The 20,102-nt window shown below is 35.7% G+C and overlaps 1 protein-coding gene and 1 long non-coding RNA gene across 4 annotated transcripts in view; one reads left to right on the forward strand and one right to left on the reverse strand.

The window, feature by feature from the left end:
- Nucleotides 1-10,634, forward strand: part of LOC116874489 — a 21,481-nt gene extending 10,847 nt beyond the window's left edge. Inside the window, exons 2-3 of the long non-coding RNA XR_004384009.1 lie at nt 4,552-4,668; nt 10,427-10,634. This is a non-coding gene — a long non-coding RNA (uncharacterized LOC116874489). The remainder of the gene's footprint in view (nt 1-4,551; nt 4,669-10,426) is intronic.
- ZFHX4 (zinc finger homeobox 4) overlaps nt 1-20,102 on the reverse strand; it is a 179,798-nt gene that overhangs the window by 157,016 nt on the left and 2,680 nt on the right. Inside the window, exon 1 of one of the 3 annotated variants that reach the window (XM_032869161.1) lies at nt 19,823-20,059. The exons of the other annotated variants lie outside the window; for them this stretch is intronic. The gene's annotated coding sequence lies outside the window, so the exon portion shown is untranslated. Of the gene's footprint in view, nt 1-19,822; nt 20,060-20,102 lie in introns of those variants that run through there. 3 annotated transcript variants of the gene reach the window in all.

Here is a 20,102-nt window from a genome sequence, read left to right on the forward strand (position 1 = left end):
CAGCAGGTATCTGGCTGGCCCTGATTAAGCACCAATCACAATTCTTCCCCACACTTCAGTCCCCTCAATGGGCAGCAGAACAGAAATTAACATTTACTGCAACCAGAGCTATCATCCTAGGGGACAATCGCATTCACTCAGTTTTCTTCACTGCAATACGTAATGAACACCATTTCAAATACCAGTTTGATGTTATCAATCCTGGTGAGTTGCTCATCTCTCAACCAACTGCCTCAATCAACATCTCCCCTGGCTTAACAAATCATACGCAAGCACTACTGATGAAAATCCTTCAATCATTTAAAAAAATTTTTTTTCAGTTTTTTAGTTTTTTGCAGGCAGGCATCTCAGACCATAAATACCCTTTGTTGAGAACAAGATGCACTCTGTAAAGTCCTACCAGTTTCTGGCAGCGGGGTAGGGTACCAGGCAAAAGTTGGACATATATTGGTGAAAATGCATTTCCCTTCTGTATGTGGGTGTTTGTGTGCGTGTGTCTGTGTGTGTGTGCTCACTTATATGTGTGCCTGTAACCCTCAGCTACTGTAATAACAGCTTGATTAAAGTTTAAGCTTCTCTGAGTCCCTGCAGATCTGTCCATTTGCAGAATGATGGCACTGTACACAACAGCTGAGTGGTCTGAAACTTTAGTATTTATTTTCAGCCTATGACATAGGCACTGTTTTGATTTTATGAAACAGGTAAGCAACCTTCATTCAAATCTTAAAACTGAAGGGAGTCATAACTTCAAGGCAAACAGCCCCTTAATTTAAAAGCATCAACACTTTCACATGTGCTGGCAATGTCTGAAATAAGAAAGGTTGATACTGCTCTATTACATTACACATTATATTGTTTAAGAGAGACATGCAGTGCCTCATCCTGGACGCCCCTCACCCTGCTAAATTCTATTGCATGGACTTCACAGTGGCAGAGAGGCAAGAAGAAAACAAAATTCTGGGCTCACCAATATTACTATGTATTTTAGAAATTCCTTTTTAAAAGTTCTTAAAAAAGAAAGACATTATCAAAGGTCACTGGCATATTAAGTATGAAGGATATCTTCTTAATACTCTCTTTAATCGAATTTAATCTTGTCCACTAAATCAGAGAGGAAGTGATCAGTTTAAAATACATCAAAAGATCTACATAGATGGAAAATGAAATAGAAATTCGTTTTGGTATCTGCAATGGTTAAAATGACACTCTAATTGCTCACAAATCAAACATCACAAAGCTTAGTGTGTAATTTTAATCATTGATGAGCTCCAGGTTAATTATCCTCGTGGCATGCATGCAGCTTTTAAAACCCACTGAAATAATCTGATAACCATAAGCATGAAAACCTAATAATTTTCTAATTAGTCCACAAATATTAATGTTTACCTTTGCAGTTACCAAATCTGCACAAACAATGTGTATACATACTGAAGGCAGCCAAAATGCCTAAAATAATAATCCCCTGTGAGACTGAAATGAGGAAGTCAGGAAGGGACTAAAGAGTTGGAGGAGAAGTGGGGTGGTAAATAATACTGAATTAATGATGCCAGATTAAAATGAAAAGTTTCGAAACCCAAGCTGTTTCGTTTCATTTTGTTTTGTTTTTTCCCTATAATCATATAACAGGCTGGCATGTGGAAGGAGATTCACCTTAATTACAAAAGTAAGAAAAGTTCCCACTTTACAGCTTTGTAAAAGAGTTTCTAAGCTATTTCTATTACCATTTTAACTGTTTTACCTACACCCCTACAACAGTTCCCAACCCACAGAAACACTTGCTAGAATTATTACACACAAGCTGAATGTACCTCAAATGAGTTGTATATAATCTGTAGTTAATAATTTTGGCCAGATGCTGAATGGACTTTGCAATGTATCACCCCAATATTTCTTTTAATGAAGTAGATCCTATCTTTTTATTTTATCTTAATAGAGCCAGATATAACTTTCAAAAATGTAACATTATTGCTATGTGAAAAAAAATTACGAAAACCAAAGAATCCATCACAGATCAAAGCAGTAGAATACATTTTGTTGCAATACTCTGACATAATTTTACAGGAAATTGCCTATCAATTTCTTCTCAATAAGCTACCCATTAATCAGAAACTGAATCAAATAGATAATAAGTCTTCCATACAATCAAATTTACACTTCATTCCAAAAGCAACAATAGCAAAACCATCTGGATCCTTACAGCTAATAATATATTAACTTATATTAACTGATTTTTAACATTTGTAGCTATTGACTCTGACCATGGCAATGTTCACCAGTGAATTTTGATGGAGTCACTTAAGTCTGTACAGTTAAAAAGTTATTTAGATCAGTGTACACAGTGACACTGAATTTGATGCTAAGTGATTTCATTGTCATCAATGTCAGACAAGATCTTTCTTTTATCAATGTGACCCACTTAGGAAATTTACACTAAAGTTTTATAAGTCCCAGTCAAAAGACCACAAAGACAACCATTTAACTTAAACCACAGAATTCATTTCAAAATGACTGTGTAACAAGCAAACTCACTATAAAAACTGCTTTACCATTTAAGCTGTTTTCTTTTTAGTTTTTACCAATTTCTATTCTCTACTGCCAAGCATTCTATTTTTCAAAAATCACCAAAGTCCTCAAGAAATCTCAAAGAGAAAAACTAATATAATTTTAATGCTAAATTCAGAACAATACATACCTGCTGGTCTGCTTAGAATATGTGTACACATTTTTTGGTATTCTCACTAATTCACAAGATCAGTGACTTTGATCATGTAAATCCCTTTTTCGGAACTAATGGACAATATGCAGAAAAAGAACTTTTATTGCTCGTTCTGCCTTGCTTTCGTCCTGCAGTCACTGCTGCCTAAACTCGGCTCCGCTAAATGACCAAACCCACCTACAAGGAGCCTGGCTAATGAAAGGGGGGGCTTTCTGAACAATAGAAGAATTCCTTTGCATTCAGAAAGCAGAGTTCCCATTAGAACCCAAAATCAGAGAGGCCAGTTTAACCTCTTTTTTTTTTTTTTTTAATTGAGATTGTCCCAGCCCTCCTCTACGGTCCAGTGAGACAGTGCTTGTGAAATGATTAAAAAGAACGTGATCTGATCAAGAGGACAGAATAATGGGAAAGGAATGCTAGGTTAGCCACTCTGCTAAGTGCTGGGAAAGAAGACCAATGTGCCCCTTAGCCTATTGTTTTTATTCTCCTCTGCTCTTCCGCCAACCTCCTCACACTTTGAGTCTTTATTTACTCCATTTTAATGGGTTAAAAGTTGTCCACTTACAAGAGAATTTGGTAACAAGTTACAAATCCTAAAAAAAAAAAAAAAAGGAAAAAGAAACAAAAAGAAAAAAGAAAAGAAAGGAAGGAAGGAAGAAAGAAAGAAAAATCCTTGAATTATATCAAGTTTCCAAAAGGTCATCACTGTCTCTGCTGTGGCCTTTTCCCCATTCCAAATCCTCTATCAATATGTCATAGTGAGTTAGGCAAAGACAAAAGAGAGGCGCAGTGTGAAAACGGCACATATATCTAATCCTGACAAAGCAATGAATAGACCTTCACAAGTATAATTATACTTGTTTATTTGTTGCCACGTACAGAGAACTGATGAAAAAAATCCATCAAAGTGGTATTATGCAGACACCAAGAGCTTCTTTTCTTTGGTTGCTAAAGCCACATTGAGGCTTAAATTCCTTATTGTTAAATTCAGAAGAAAGAAAAAAAAAAAGATTTTTGGCTGGACTTTTTTTTTTTTCTTTTGCATCAGTTGCTGACAGATCTTTTGTGTACTATTAGCTCACACCGCTACCTCATTTTTACCCATGTTGGAATTCATAATTACAAACTACTGTACAGAAGCTTTTAAAAGGGTGTGGTGTGCTGACCAGGAGAAGAGGGTAGTGAAATTGCCCTTTTCTCATAGTCTGTCTTTTGATATATCAAAACACAGGTATAGTACCTGTGCAGAAACACCATTTACGTCAGAATACATCTTTGATCTCGGTCTTTTAAGTTGGTGCTGGTGGTTTTCTTTAGTCAGCTTTCTCTACAACTTGCTTATTTTAGTATAGATTTAGTATTTCATAAAAGATTACATAACTTCTTTCCCATTGCAGTATTAAAAACATTAAGTTAGCAAGAAGGAAGGCAAAGACAAGGATGTCAGGAAATATTAAGTAAAAAGATTTCAAATCCAACAATTAAGAAGCCATTATGTTCCAATAGACACTAAGTCAAATAATTAACAAAAGCACATTTTTAGGGGTGGGGGGAGCCAAATAAGCTTTTTTTTTTTTTCCTTGCAGGATAGAAATATATCAAAGTAAAAGCAATCTGCATAGTTAATGTTTGTGAGCTTTACAATTTAAAACAGAAAAGCTGTAATTTTTCTTTGCTGGCAATCTGGAAACACTCTGGAGTTAATTACAGCTGATTCGGAGTGAACCACACAAACAAAGACCAGTCTATGTCCAGACAATTATACTGCATTAACCAGCTTAGAGCTTCCTGCTGATGTTTCAGGGCTCTTCTGTTACACCCTTCTACCTTCCCAGCACGAGAGAAAATGCTTCTGCAAGAAGGAATTAATGAAGAGAACTGCAAAAGAATGTGTGACGACCTCTCCTGACACGGCAAAAACTTTCCACCCATGTCACGACAAAGGGGAGAAGGTAATTAAGTTTGAATAGAAGGATGTAACCAAATATATGAAGCATTTAAAATAAGCAATTTTTTAAAGAAGGAAAGTTTACAAAAAAAAAAGAGTGTGCAAGTCAACTAAGTCATTTCCCCTTATTTTCCTCATTAAAATCTAAATTAGCTATTCAATGCAGATTTATTTCCTCCTCTATAAACAGCACCTTTGTGATTGACGCTTCATGGTCTTCTCCCTTGCTTCTCTCTCTTTCTTCCTCTCCTCCTCTTCCCACTCATTTTCTCTTATTCCCTCTCACATCTCTAGCCCTACATGGACTTTCTGTGACAATTACGTATCATTAAACATATGTGTTGGAGAACTAAAGAGAAAAGGTACAGTTTGCCAGTTCTTAATTTGTATGGTTGTGGGAAACAGGAATTTTACTCAGTTTCCTTCACAACTTTAATCAAACTCCAGCGACTTTCCTTAGAGAGAAATCAATAATCTCTCCTTAACCAAATTACACCATTATATGACTCATTTTATTTGTTTGCTTCAGGAAAATTTCATAATCAGTGAGCAAGATGGACTCAATACTTTAGTTATCCTCTGTAAACAAACTTTGGTACTTCTAACCAATCTAGTTGATTTCTAATTTTCTTATTCATTCTAATTGAAAATGAATAGTTTGCATTGGTGTGAGACAAGGACATGAACTGTAATTATGTTCAGTGCCTCTTTCTGATTCTTTCTTTGATACTGTTTTGCTAGTATTCCAGCTGACATTGGGGCTTTGTAGTGATTGCTTCATTAAAGGGTAAGGATGTCCTAATCAGCTAAAGCATTACTAGAAAGCTGTTGTTTGCCAATACTATGAGAATATACTGGCTTTTTTTTCTCTCTTTATAGAAGAAAAAAGGTACAACTGAAGGCCAGTTACCCAGCCACACTTAAGTATTAATCATCTTCCCTTTGTCTCAAACATGCAAAGTAGGATTAGAGTTAAATGACTATATGATCTTTTTCATTTTTCTTCCCTAAATAAATGTTGATCTACAAATCAATCATGTGTTATATTAAAATACATATAAATATACTTTCTGAGAATACTAAAAGGTTGTGTAAATTATACTCAATTTTGCAAAGCATCTCAATAATGGACAGAATCATTTTCCCTTCTCAGACTCTTCTCCGTTAATCGCTACTATATTTGAAAGTTTAAGTCAATGACACTTCTAAAAATAAAGCTCAAACATGGACCCCTGTAGTTTTCATTGGAAAAACATGGACTGTATCAATCATTTTTAGGGATTTTTAATCATATTTGTCATGTTTTTTATGTTTGTATTTCTAGTCTTTAAAATGTAATTGACTAATCTCTCTGGTTTACACACAATCCAAGACTGTTTACTTGGTAATGATTTTGAATTGTCACCTAGTAACATTTAAAAAACTTAATTGGTTTTATAAAGGTATATATAACCGCAGAATATTTGGCTTCAAAAGGATTTACCATTCTGCACACATATTTATCTCATATACAGTGTGAAGACAATGTATTCTAAGATGTACATGTATTTTTTCCTTCTTTATCTATTGTATAAAATCAACCATTGTACTACTGGTTCAAATACTAAAAAGGGAAAACAATTGGCTAATTATCTGTATTTCATGATTCCCACCAATAGGATCTCATAACCAATGTAGCAGTAAGTGTAAAAGTGTGAATATGTCCTTACCTTAAAAAAAAAAAAAAAAAAGTCATTCTTTGCAGGCTAAACCTACCATAATTATCTTCATAAAGCTAATTACAGGTCAGGAATTCCAGCAAACATTCCTATTCCCTGAGCAATGATTTCAATGATTTCACCCAATTTCAAAAGAGTTTTAATGAAGAAATCTATATGAACAAATTTTAAAATCACTACTAAGTACCTCTTATTATACAATACTCTAAGAATCTACAAAATATATCTCTTTTTATGTCCCATGTAAATATTTTAAGTCATTTTATATTAAAAACCACATAGGACTAACATAATAGAGAACACAAATGGAATGCCAAGTTTTCTTCTGGATGAAATATTGGCAAATTTCTGTTTGATCACTAAGATTAGTTGGTTATTTTATTTCTGTTATGAAGAGCCCTGTGTGTGTGTGTGTGTGTGTGTGTGTGTGTGTGTGTTTGGCCTGAAAGTTAATTTGACTGCTGTCCATAAGTGAAGTGAGCAATTCAGTAATTAACTTTTGTGTTTTAAATGTATGAACTTTAATTAGATTTCATTATAAACAAACAAACGTCAACCATAATTATAAGCTCCTTGGTTTACCCACATATTATCCCTTTTCAAACAAACTTGATGTCAGACAAATTAAAATCAAGCAGCTAGCAATTTTGAGTTGAATTTTACATGATCTGCTGGTAACCTGATTACTTTAACTTCAATATCATTACAGGAAAAGTATTTCAGGAAAAATAATGACAAGAATTCCAACAGGAGACAAGCTTAATTGTATTGATTCAAAAGATGCATGTTCATAGGAACCATGTTGAAGGAATAATGTTATCTCAAATCTACAGTTTCTATTAAAATGAAATTGTCCGGCATGAAAGAGGCAATTAAGATTAGTGTCTGCAGAACTAGAGATACTAAACTAACTAAATAATTATCTGGGCCCAATTATCTTATACTTTAAGTAGCAAAATACCAGTGTGGAGCAACTATAAGGCATGAGGTTTGCAGGTTTATTTACTGACTGGTGTATCTATTAGGACCAAGAACAAGTGGAGCTGTCAGGACATAATGAAGGTAAATGATTAGTTAGCACCAAGCCTGAACTCTTCTTCAATGCAATAAGAGTTAATTAAAGTTTACCACCAAACATCAACCAAAGCAGGATGTTGATCAGGTTTCAGCATTAAGTGCAAACAGACAATAGTTAGCAGCAATTAGTACAGCTATAAAATGACATGCAATGATAATTATACATTTAAAACAGCTAAAGAGCTGGGGGAAAAAACTAATCAGCTTCTTTGACGACAAATACTCAAAGGGCAGGAAACAGGTATCAGATTATTTCACTTTAACACTGTAAATCAATAGAATTAAACAAGAAAACGTTGTATGGGTACATTATCTGAAAGAGAACAGTTCACTGGCTTCAAAATGAAATAAATCTGCTAGTATTGGTCTATCAAAGATAAGAACTTCTGTAGCTAAAGAAAATAACTTTTCAATTAAAGTTTCAGAATGAAGTCTGTGTAAAGAAAGTTTAGCTTCTTAGTTTTGTGTAAATCCAACAATGCAACAAGTATTTCACTATCATTATTGTTATTTAAATGATTAACTTCCACTCTAAAATACTATCAAAAGTACTTTATGCCTGAATCTTACCTTTGTGTACTCAAATATTATCTTTCCCCAAAGCTTTTGGATGATAGATCTAACAACTTTTTTAATGCAGCCAAATTTAAACAAAAAGCCATATATGCATATTGAGCCATTCAAATCTATGGCTTCAATCCTGCTGAAATCAATGAGCTTGCATGTAACACTTCCCTTAAAACAATTTTGATAAGTCACCTCATTCTTTTCTATAGTTTCCGGCCTGCATGCTAGAGCATAACTCTAGAAATGCACCCATCCTCATGACCCCACCTCTCCATCTTTCCAACTAACCCTGTTATGCTAAGGATTTGTACACAGTGCTGGCTAATCCTAATATTTCCCTGGAGCTAAATCTAAGCCATGGCTGACTCCCAGCACAAAAATGTCTCTCTCCAAAAGCCCTTTCGCCCCCTTCAGCACTCATACACTCATTGGTCCTGACATTTTCACTTCAGCCATGACAAATGAGCTGATGACTCTGATGTGATTGCATGGGAGGATGGCTTTATCTAAAGATATATCATTAACTCTCATCACCATCTCCTAATATGGCTCTTCTGGGTTAATGTGTTGTGAAAATCTGAGGAAATTTTTGTGTAAATATATGCACTTTTAGTAGTAAGAGACCAACTTCATCAAAAGGAGAAAAGGGAAGCCAAAGTGGACAGGATGGGGGGGGAGGATGACAAGCATTAACTAAATGTGGCTCTGGGGATTTAAGTAACTCTACTCAACCTCTGCCCCAGTGCAAACCAGCCAGCTGACTGTCTCTTAAAGGTCCCGTCTCCTCAACATGGGCGTCTGGAGCAGAGCATAATTGGTGAAGTGGCCCAGATAAAGCTTTTCAGATAAGTATGGCTTATCAATCGGGCAAGCCCACTTTTTTTTTTCTCATCCCAGTGTAGTACATATTTTATTTTTGAACCCTTCATTTCCTATATTATTAAATGTCTCTAAATTCATTTTAATGGGGAAAAGGATCATCAAAACCCATTTTACTCCAAGATCATTGCATTCTCCAATCAGAAGGAAGAAGTATTTTTTCCAACTATTACTAAATGTGAATCTTCTCAGACTTCAAAGGAGAAGGGAAAAGGAAGCCTTTCCATTTAGCATGAATACCGCAACCCTTTAGGTTAAGTTAGAACCTAAGTTCCAGTTACATAGTTCTTGTTATGTATACTATGGAGTTTACAGAGTAGATACTTGTTATAACCTCTTCTCTCGTTTCCTCTGAGAACACACAGCCAATCAGAGTCAACAGTAGCATAACAGACCTCAAGAAAAGAGGTCAGGCTTTGAGGTAAAGTGCTATTCACTCTTGGACCATGCAAGGAGCTCTTTATTCCTGTTCTTATTGGCATCAGTCCCCCTTACTAGAGCAAGAACAAAGCCAAGTGCTCGTGTGAGGTTTATGAATAAATCAGAGGTGAGCCACTGTAAGTGCTGCCCATGATTTCCTTGTTGACAGTGAGCACTTAAACAGGCTTCTATGACTAGCGACTTCTGGCAAACCATAATGATTCCTAATCTGCACCCTGCTTCATTTCAAGAACTAAATGACCCACCCCACTTTTTTCTGCAAGTTTTCACCTTTCAAGCAATTCTTGTCTATCTCAAGCAGCTTAACATTACAATCCCAGAACAGTCAGCTTGTGCTGTGGTCATCACAGAAATGGTACCAACTGAAAAATCTTCCTTTGCTTGGAAAAATTTCACCAAAAAAAAAAAAAAAAAATCTCCAGCATTGCAGAAATTATTATCATATTAATATTATAGGATCTTTGGATATGGGAGCAGCTAAGCCAACTAAGGTAAAAAATGCTAAATAATTTGCTAAAGGGCACATACACATTAGAGCTGAACAACTAGGTGCTGTAGTTATGTGATATTTCCCAGAAATTTCTCTGAGTTGCAGTTTCCTTATGGGTTAAACGAGATGATTATGCTATATCCCTTCTGACTACAGCGATCTATGGTTCTAATATAAAAACCCATTTAGATTGCGCTGAAGATAGTTCTCCCTATGGAGTTTTCCAAGACAAACCCAGATGTTTTTAAGGCTGTATATTTCTTTTCAGTACCTAGATTTCAAGAATAGAGGAAGATTTCGGGAGAATAGTAATTGAAGTTTTCTTTTTTTTTTTTTTAAGATTTTATTTATTTATTTGTCAGAGAGAGAGCGCACACACAAGTAGGCAGAGTGGCAGGCAGAGGCAGAGAGAGAAGCAGGCTCCCTACTGAGCAAGGAGCCCAATGCAGGACTCAATCCCAGGACCCTGGGATCATGACCTGAGCCGAAGGCAGTGGCTTAACCCACTGAGCCACTCAGGTGTCCCTAAATTGAAGTCTTCTATTTATATTTTTAATTAACTATTATTCATTTTTTCATTCATTCAACAGATATTTTGTTGAGCACCAAAGATTTGCCAATAACGTCTGTCACAATACAGTGATTAAACAGATACGGTTGCTGCCCTCATGGAAGCTAAAGTTTATTTGAAGAAACACTTAAACAAGCATCGTGAAAAATGCTTAGATGCCAACTGTTTTTCTTTCATTGAAATATATCATTAGCCTATCAGTATTCAATAAATGCTTTGCTTTACATCAGTATATTTCAAGTGAATTGTCAAGTCCCAGGCCACTCATAAATGACCAGAACATGGGCGAGGCACACACTTTTATTTTTAGGAAAATTTTAACAAAGATTATGAACCACACATATTAAGCAAAAATGAAACACGAAGCTGTGAAGTTACAATCCAAGTACACTTACATTTCCCATAAAAATACAAATAGTTTTAAATGCGCATCTTACATGTATCACAATGGGAAATTATTACAAATTTTAAAAAAGAAGATCCATAACAGAAATAATTCATTTCTAGGTAGCCCAAAAATTGTATTATAAATTTATTAACTTTTGTCATGAATCTTATCTTTGAACTTGGGTACTCCTCCAATGAATAATGCATTATTATAAAAAAAAGGATTGTGATCTCCTCCAAGAGATAAGCCAAGGAGTCTCATAAATTGGCTATAAAATCCCTCAAGAAAACTTAAAGGTTGTACAGCATTACTGGATTATTAATAACTGGATCTCTTCTCTAAGTTGGTATAAATCTTGATCAACAGGGTGCCATGTAACAGTATCCATACTCCTTTTGTTGTGTATCAAAATATCATAATACCAAAAATCTGGAAAGTTATTTCTATTGCGTCTAATCCAGTTTGGGGAAATCCTGTAATTCTAAGGCTTTCAAACAGGCTGGGTCAACAAGACTTAAATAAGCGTTGTGGTATCGTCTATGATTGCATATAATGGACAGTCTGGAATCTGGAATTCATGTAGTTAGACCAAGGTCTGAATTATTTAAGAACTATTCCTGTTCTAATTTGCTTCTTAGAAAAAGACCCAGAAATGCATTAAACGTCTAAAAGCCCTTGAAACCAAAACAACTCACGATGATGGAGGGGCAGATAATGAGGGAAGGACTAGCCACAAAGATGCCATCCAGGTATGTCAATAAGAATATACCTTCTGGGGCGCCTGGGTGGCTCAGTGGGTTAAGCCGCTGCCTTCAGCTCAGGTCATGATCTCAGGGTCCTGGGATCCAGTCCCGCATTGGGCTCTCTGCTCGGTAGGGAGCCTGCTTCCCTTCCTCTCTCTCTGTCTGCCTACTTGTGATCTCTCTCTGTCAAATAAATAAATAAAATCTTTAAAAAAAAAAAAAAGAATATACCTTCTTTGCAAACACATTTCCTAATTTCTGTTTCTGTTGTAAGAGAGAGGGGCATCCCTATTCAAAAGATCTATGTTGACTTGCTTGACCAAATGCTCTTTAGTTGGGTACTACATAAACCAGCTACTGAAAATAAGGAAAAAGGGGACACGGTATCAGGCCCTGTCATATTTACTTATTTTAATGTTCACAACACTTTAGTGTTATGTAATCTCTACAACAACTTTAAGATACAAATGAGGAAACTGAAGCTTACAAAGATTACATCCATAATAAGAATTTAACTCAGGTGTCTAGTAGCTCTAACACAATTTCTACTGGTCCTTGAGTTGTCAAAAATGGAGTAGATTTTCAAATATCTGAAGTCTAAGCTAAAGTAAACTCATTTAAAAAGGAAGCCAAGCACTTAAAAATGCAGTCAAGATTCACATACTTGAATTAGGAATACCATACTCAATCTTTCTCTTTTGGCTATAAGAACTTCTCAGAGAACTTGGGAGGTAGTAAATTTCTGTTCCTGTCTTTAAATGCAAAAATAAAAAATAAAAACAAATTTAAAAAAAGGAATTCAAAGTAAATAGAATCAAAAGAATGTCTGCTTTTTACTGTGTCATTCTTTCTTTGCACTATGCTACCTTTACAACATCACAGCATTGTCTTCATTTGCTTTCCCTACATAGACTAGAAATCTTAATCTTCATAACCATGTTTATGATTATTAAGAATACATTTCAACTGACTGAGATCATTGGTACTTTTATGAATCATAAACTCTTCTCGACCATTCAATGCAACTAGTCTGACCTCCTAAATAACCCAAAAATATGTATATAGTCACAGTGATAAGATGCCATTCAGATTGTACTCGTTCCCTTTTCGTAGTAGAGAACTCCTCTCTCAGAAGAAAAGAGTACCACTGTTGGATTAACAACATTTTCCTTTTCTTCTCTATTTCCACCACCATACTCAGTTACATAACAAACCCTTTTCCAAGCAGCCAATATAACTGTGTGACCACTAGTCCTTGAATTGGGATACCTGAGTTTTGTCCTGACATTTTCTTAGCTTGCTTGGTAACTCAATGGTTATTTCTCCTGAATTCAATATCTCATATTTTACAATTAGCTGGCTGAACTGGATTAACTCTAGGGTATTCTCAGGCTTTAGCATGTTGATAGTTTCCCTTACAAACCTACCTGCTTTTTTTCTATTGTGATAATGTTGGTCAGTTCTCAGAAAATGAAAGGAATTTAGTCTACAGGGGGAAAATTTCACAGGCTACCCCTATGGGTACATCTAAAGAGGAAAGAGAGACACAAACACGGAAAAAGGGTCGGGGTGTGTGCATATGTGTCTCTACACACACTCCTATGTGGTATACACTAAACCAAAAGAGATGACTCATTCTCGAGTAAGTAGTGGGCTCAGAAAATTTAGGTATTACTTGCATTATTCCTAACCTTATGGAAAAAAGGACTAAGAACTGTATTTTAGAGAATCCACATTAATAAAGCCTTTCAGGTTTAATTAAGGTACTTTGGGAAATAATTGGGCTTCCTCAATTTATTCTTCCATGCAGATGAATTTCAAGATTCTCCTTTGTTTTGTTTTGTTTTTAACAGTATAACCAGGTGGCACACACCAGCTCGTATGTTTTTTGTATTTTAACCATTGTTAAAGCTAAGGATTTCATTTCTTCTTTACAGTGAAGGAAAATAATTTTATGGACAGTTATAAAATGCATATTTTAACCCAAAAGTCAATTTTCCCTGGTTAAAATGATTTAGATCTCAGTAAATACTTGCAGAACGATTTCTGTTTTTATAGCTAGAACACACTGGAACCTATAAACTTTGTCTTCAGAGGTATGTGCTAGAGTGGGCACCATTCAGAAATTACCAACTGTGCACTGTCGTATCCTTAGGACAAGCAAACATGAGAAATGATCGATCATCTACATCCATGATGCTAGTGTATGAACTCCTGACCTGAATGACTAAAACACCTACTCAGGACTTGTCTTGGACCATCAGGGCATTATGACATATTAACCAAGTCAAGCCACCCAAATTCTTCAATGCTGTTCGTTTATTTTTTCAATTTCTAGAATGTTAAAGTGGCTAATTATATCAGAGATAAGTTGCTTGCAAATAGGACTTTAGTGTCAAAGCCATTTTTAAGTTGTGTGCATACATTCAAAAGTGCTTGAAAATGGCAAATATATTATTTTACTCACAAATCTTTGAGAGTAGGGGGGTGAAGAGCAGCCATCCCTGGACTGAGGATTGTATGTCAAACGTGAAACTATATCAAACTTTCAAGGCAACTTGTGAGCCTCTGAAACCAGGGAATTAACAGAACATCAAATCCAGTAAGATCACAGGGGCACAATCCTTATGCAAGAAAATAATGCCATTGAACCCTCATTAAAAGACCATTTCGTCCTTAGCCATCAAAGACTGCGAGTGCACTAAGATCTTGGTTATATCATCAGGGATAACTAAAACAAGTGCCAAGAGAAACTGTGCACTTTTAGTTCTCACATGTGTCCATCTGTTCACATATAAACATATATTCCGCTTTCTGTCTGATTCCTAAAATCTTGATATCAGAATACCCTGGGCTTTTGCCCATTTCCTAAGAATGCAGACATCACATAAGCTACTATTAACCCATGTGTGATCCACTTCCATGGTGGCTGGAAAGCTGCCAGTTACAACACATGGTGCTTGGTTAACAATGTCTTAAAATATAAATGAATTTATTTTTTAAATTAACACATTTTTCTTATGGAAATACCTTAATAAGCCTTTCTGCATGTAAAATAGCCTCCATGTGGATTTGTTTTTTGTTCTTTTAAGACTTTTTGCAAGCATATCATAAAGTTAATCATAAAAGTTTCTGAAACAATCCAGAATTTCTTGACAAATTTTTAAAAGGACTCCAGTAAAGAATTTTGGTGACTTTATATAACCAAGATCAAACACTTTTCCTTTACAATATTCTGTACTCAAGAGGCAACCCTTATACTTTAATTTACGTGAAAACACTTCTGATTTCCCAAGTTTCCATGTAACATTCTTAATAGCACCTCAGAAACTGAACTGCGCAAGTGATGAGGCAAACAGAAGTTCTACACTCTAGGAACAAAACAAGTTAGGTTAATATCTGGTGGAATCTTTCAATCCTGCTCTGGGGCAGCCTTCAGGGGCTCATCTGTTGTGACCTCAGACTGGAAAGAGATTGTTTAAAATGTATACTGTAACTAATTACCCACACTGCATTTGATTTACATATGTACAAAAGAATCAATTCCCACCTTTGAAAGTGTCTTAACACTTAGGGTATTTTAACTCCCCTAATTATGGTTGAAGAAACATCATGGAGAGCCTGACCATGTTGTCAACTGGTAACCAGTTACAGCTCTAACTAGTGACAAGAGAAAACCTTACTGCCAATGTCTTCAAAAATGAACATACGATACTCAGACACTTTGTGAAAGACTGATCTCAAAATGAAATGCACAATACACCTACAAAGCAACATAAAGTTGAATTAAATCCTAAGAAAAATAACTGTATTCTCTTTGACTAACCCTTCCCAACCACAAAAGCTGATGGGCCACTTAGCACACTTAACATTGCCAAAAGTCAGGATACACAACTCTTTCCCAAAAGAAGTGTTCCACCAACTGAGACAACTATTTATAGCCAATGGGGGAGGGGGGGGCAGAGGAATACCATATATTCCATCGTTAACTAAATTAAATATCCACACCGTACTCTTGGCCTCCTCTGAAATAACCATTTTTGACAGCAAAGTGCTGGGAATTCTCGATACCCAATAGTCAATATTTGGCTAGCCTAGCATGTTTCTGAAAACTCTTCTGCATACAAGCCTCTGTTTATCATCCTCTAGCTGCACTATTGTCATACATATTGCTTCCTGGTGATGATGAAAACTCAGGGCATCTTATAAGTTGCTGAAATCTGAGCCCCTGCTTGTTTTCTCAAGTCTTGGACAAACATAACTTTAGAGAGAGCAGAGCATGGGCATAAAGAAAGAGGGGCCTGCATTTTCATCTTCCTTTCATCTTAGTCATTCAGTCAGCCATTCAGAACCCTATTCAACAGAGCTTTTCATTATGCAAAAAAATGCTAATCCTTTTCCGATGCTTTCACACTTGTATAAACCCCCATTCCTTCAACTGAAAAGCAATTATATCAGTTTACCTTTCTGTCAAAAACAGGATTAATATTCCAATAACAGAATCCCCTTTCTTTTGCTATCTTTTAGCTTTAGGAAACTAGAGATTATTAGTAGAGGCATTCTTAGAACAAGAATACATTATTTTAAATATGATGGTGTTAACCAATGAATGGAAAAAGGAGAATGATCAGAAGAAGAAAAAGTCCCCCAGTATACTGCAGAAACTCTTTTCTGTGACAGAACTGACCTTCCTTTTGCAGATGCCCAAAGAGACTGAGACTCACTCTGGTCTATTAATCAGAAACAAATTATGAAAGAATGTAGTTGGACTGGTTGACACTATCCTGTCTTGGGAGACTCAGTAACAGCCTAGTAACAATGTCCTCTTCATGGGTAATGAACAGCCATGACAAATGGGGCAGAGAAACTATTTATTTGCATATGCAAATTCTCACACAAGGGAAACATGTACAAACAAGTGTCATTGTAAGGTGGATTAGGCAAACAACGCTTTCTTTTTAGGACATTCTGCAGCCCAGAACATTAGTCAGCACAATTAAACCAGTCTCCATGGAGACTAATGAAATTTCACCATGGTATGAGTTAAATTAGATAGCTAGTTATGTGTTTCCACAATCCAACTTGAAATCCATTATTGTTTCAGAACAATACAGCAATTGTGCCTAGCTGATCTTTGCCAGCTCAACAAGCTCCTAAGTTGACAATTTGCATATGTTAATATAATTAAGCACTAATTACATGAAACTTGTACATATTCACATGCACTTTCCCTGGGCGCTTTTCAGTTTGAACCTTGGCCAAGTCTTTAACCCTTAGAATGGTCTTAGAGGATAAAAACTCTGCCTGTGGGTATAGCCCCTAGGCAGACACAGAAAGGCTCCTCATTTATAAACACAAAGCTTAACCTGGCTTCTCATATTTCTAGCAACAATGAAGAAAATATTTTGTGAGTGTGGTAGGGACCAGGATGAGGGAAAACCAGGGTGTGTATTGGGGAGGGGGGGATTAGTCTTTAAAGACTTATAATGAATATCTTCTCATAGAAAAGCAATAACATTCATTTCAAGAAAATGTTAAGAATTTGCTCTCACTGACATTGTGGGACCTTGGGAGATGAAAATGGTTTGACAACAGCAAAAATAGCAAATAGAAAGGGAAAAGGGAGCATCAGCACCTAATGAGCTTTACATAAATATATGCAGAGGCAATTAAGCAATGTTAATTACTATGACAGCAGTTAATTGAATATAATTAGATATTTTAAGCCACTGAATAAAGCATAGTTAAGATTAATTTTATTGAGATTAATTGTAAATAAGGATAGATTAACTCTATGTTTTGACAGGCATAAAAAGTAGTTCTGCAAATTAAGCAGGAGCATGGCCACCAGTCCAAAAATCATATATTATTTTAATGTCACACCTCAGAATCATCCCCTCAATAAACATGACTTTTCAAACCCAAACAGACAGGAATCTTGAAGAAAAACAAACAGCTTGCAGAGATTAAAGAGCCTTTTGTCCTTTTTCATGTGCATTTCTTTTAACAGACTAAATTAAGCGAGTCTGGTGTACGTTTTTTAGGAAGGAACATTTCACACTGAATGGAAAAAATGTTCTATCACATATGAAATTCGTGCAGCTGTGCGGAACTTGGTCCAGATGGTTTTAGACTATAAACCACCACCAAATGATAGACAGTAGGCCTTCCCAAGATTATGTGATAAAGTCACAATCTTTTATTTTGACCTCCCAAATTTCTGCTTTGTATTATTTCCAATCAAATCACATATTTTCTTTTACAAATGTGTTTCTCCAAGAGGGTTAAAAAAAACATTGTGCCTACTCAGTACTAGAAATAAATGTAAAATGAATTGGAGAAGGCCTCCAGTAACAGATATCAGCTAAATCATTCAGCCACAGAATGCAATGATAGTTACGACAACAACGTATGCACATGACAACACTTGATTATTACTCTGAAAAACAATGGTTTCTAGAAATATTTCTTAGGGAAATATTGCTAAATGAAAAGCCCTCCCAAATACTTCCACACCAAGCCAATTCATGCATACTCTTTAAGGAAATTAACACAGTCCTCAAGAATGCTGAACAAATCACTAATAAGAAAGGAACTTCCATTGATTTTGAAATAAATCAATAGGTGATTAACATAATATTTTTAAAGCAGCAGAATATGTGTGTGTCTATATTGCATAAACATATATATTATATTTCCAATACCCCTTAGCTCTTAATCGAACGAGGGCTTTATGCTATTGAGCATGTCTCTCTACTACCTCACAACTTCTTTAGGATGCCCTTAGTCTTTATAACGAAAATCCTAAAATGGTCTGTGAAACAAGACTACGACAAGCCATTCTGCAGTGAAAGATTTTAAATCATCCAGCCTCTTCTAATAGACTTGAGACTTATTGAGGTAGAAACCATAAAAAATGAAGAAGGGAAATTTAATCCCTGAAATATTGATTTGCACATTAATATCATATAGGCAGAGGGCAATTTGGCTTCGTGGAAATGACACATTGTCGACCCTTGGTGAAGTCAGAGCCAATCTAACTGCTGAACATGTCTGAATCTCAAGAGTTATTAAGGGCTTCCCTTCTTGCCTTTATGACTTTTCTTCAGCCTACCAATGCAATCTTAAATGTATTATCTTTAAGAAATAATTGTAAAACCTCAGGGGTTTTCCAGTTAATGGAAGGGAGGCCAAACCACATCAGATTCTGAAATGCAACATTAAACCCTTGCAATCAACAAAACCACCTCAATTCTCATCCATCCAGTGGAGGATCTAATATTGTTATTAGAGATAATCAAATTTCATTGTGTAAATTTAGGCTCATGGTCAGAATGAAAGCAGTAAATTCTGCAATATTAAACAGCGATTTTCTCAGCATCCTTTATGTTTCCTTTGCTGGTGCAGCATCTTTAAAAATAATCCAACTAGGTCAAAATTAATGAACAGATTTGGGCTCATTTCCTAAAAACTGTGAAAGATTACAATAGACCTGAACCATGTTTCCTTCATTTTTAACTTTCAGTGGCAACTTTCACTTCCTAGACCCACAGCCCACTCTCCCTGTCCTAACCCCACAGTTGGTGCTATTGCTTTGACTTACACAGCTGGTTTACCTGACCTTTCTTTGTTCCTTAGGTACATCTCACTTTTCAGATTTATGGTATTTCACCCATATTCCATTGGTTCTATCTTCACTTTCACAAAAAAGAAAACACTTAAATATGAGTTTACTTTTTTAAATCCAAAAGCAACCAGCTATTGAATAAATACACAGTGATGCTCTCTCCTCAGTTTATGCCATAAGTATTAAAACCATTTAAAAAAAATAACTCTCTAAACCTATGATCCCCACACTGAAGCCAGGTGCAAGAGGTTAAAACAGCTGGCTAGCCATCTTTTATTTTTGTGTGCCTTCCTGCTGATTGAAACTGCAAACACTGAAAATATCAAATATTCCCTTAAGGATTTTCTTTTTTTAAGAAGAGGAAGGAAAAAAGAAAAACCTTCATTTTTCATAATATGCTCCTTTGTGGAGGAAAAAAAAAACAAAACCTCTAAAACACAATCAGTCACAGAGGTAGTGAAATAATTCCAAATATCTCCTTTCTGTTGTATTTAAACCATCATTTCCAACAACTTCTATATACAATTGTTTTTAATTCTTCAGTTAGAAAAGAGAAGAGAGGAAGAGAGAAAGAAAGAAAGTCTGAGCTTGCTCTGTCAGTTTTGCCAGTAAATATAAAGTAAAACAAATGTTGATGGCACCGAGAGTGTTACATACCCGGGCTGTGTTTTTGCATTGCTCTCAATGGAAGCGATCGATGCCCGTGTCACTGTCGCGTCCCAATCGCAGCCAAGTCTCAGCCTTAATCTAAGCAACACCCGAAAAGGCAGCGGCAGCCGCAGCCTCTCCCTGACTCTTCCATCCATCCACCCAACTAAAAATATAATACTACATATGAGCTTTAACCACTCCACGTTTATAGGGATCAAGCCACTGAAAATCCAGGAGAACACAATAAAAAAAAAAAAAAAAAAAAAAAAAAAAAAAAAAAAAAAAA

Source organism: Lontra canadensis, unplaced genomic scaffold (genome assembly GCF_010015895.1).
Source record: "Lontra canadensis isolate GAN:19392208 unplaced genomic scaffold, GSC_riverotter_1.0 scaffold37, whole genome shotgun sequence".
NCBI lineage: Eukaryota > Metazoa > Chordata > Mammalia > Carnivora > Mustelidae > Lontra > Lontra canadensis.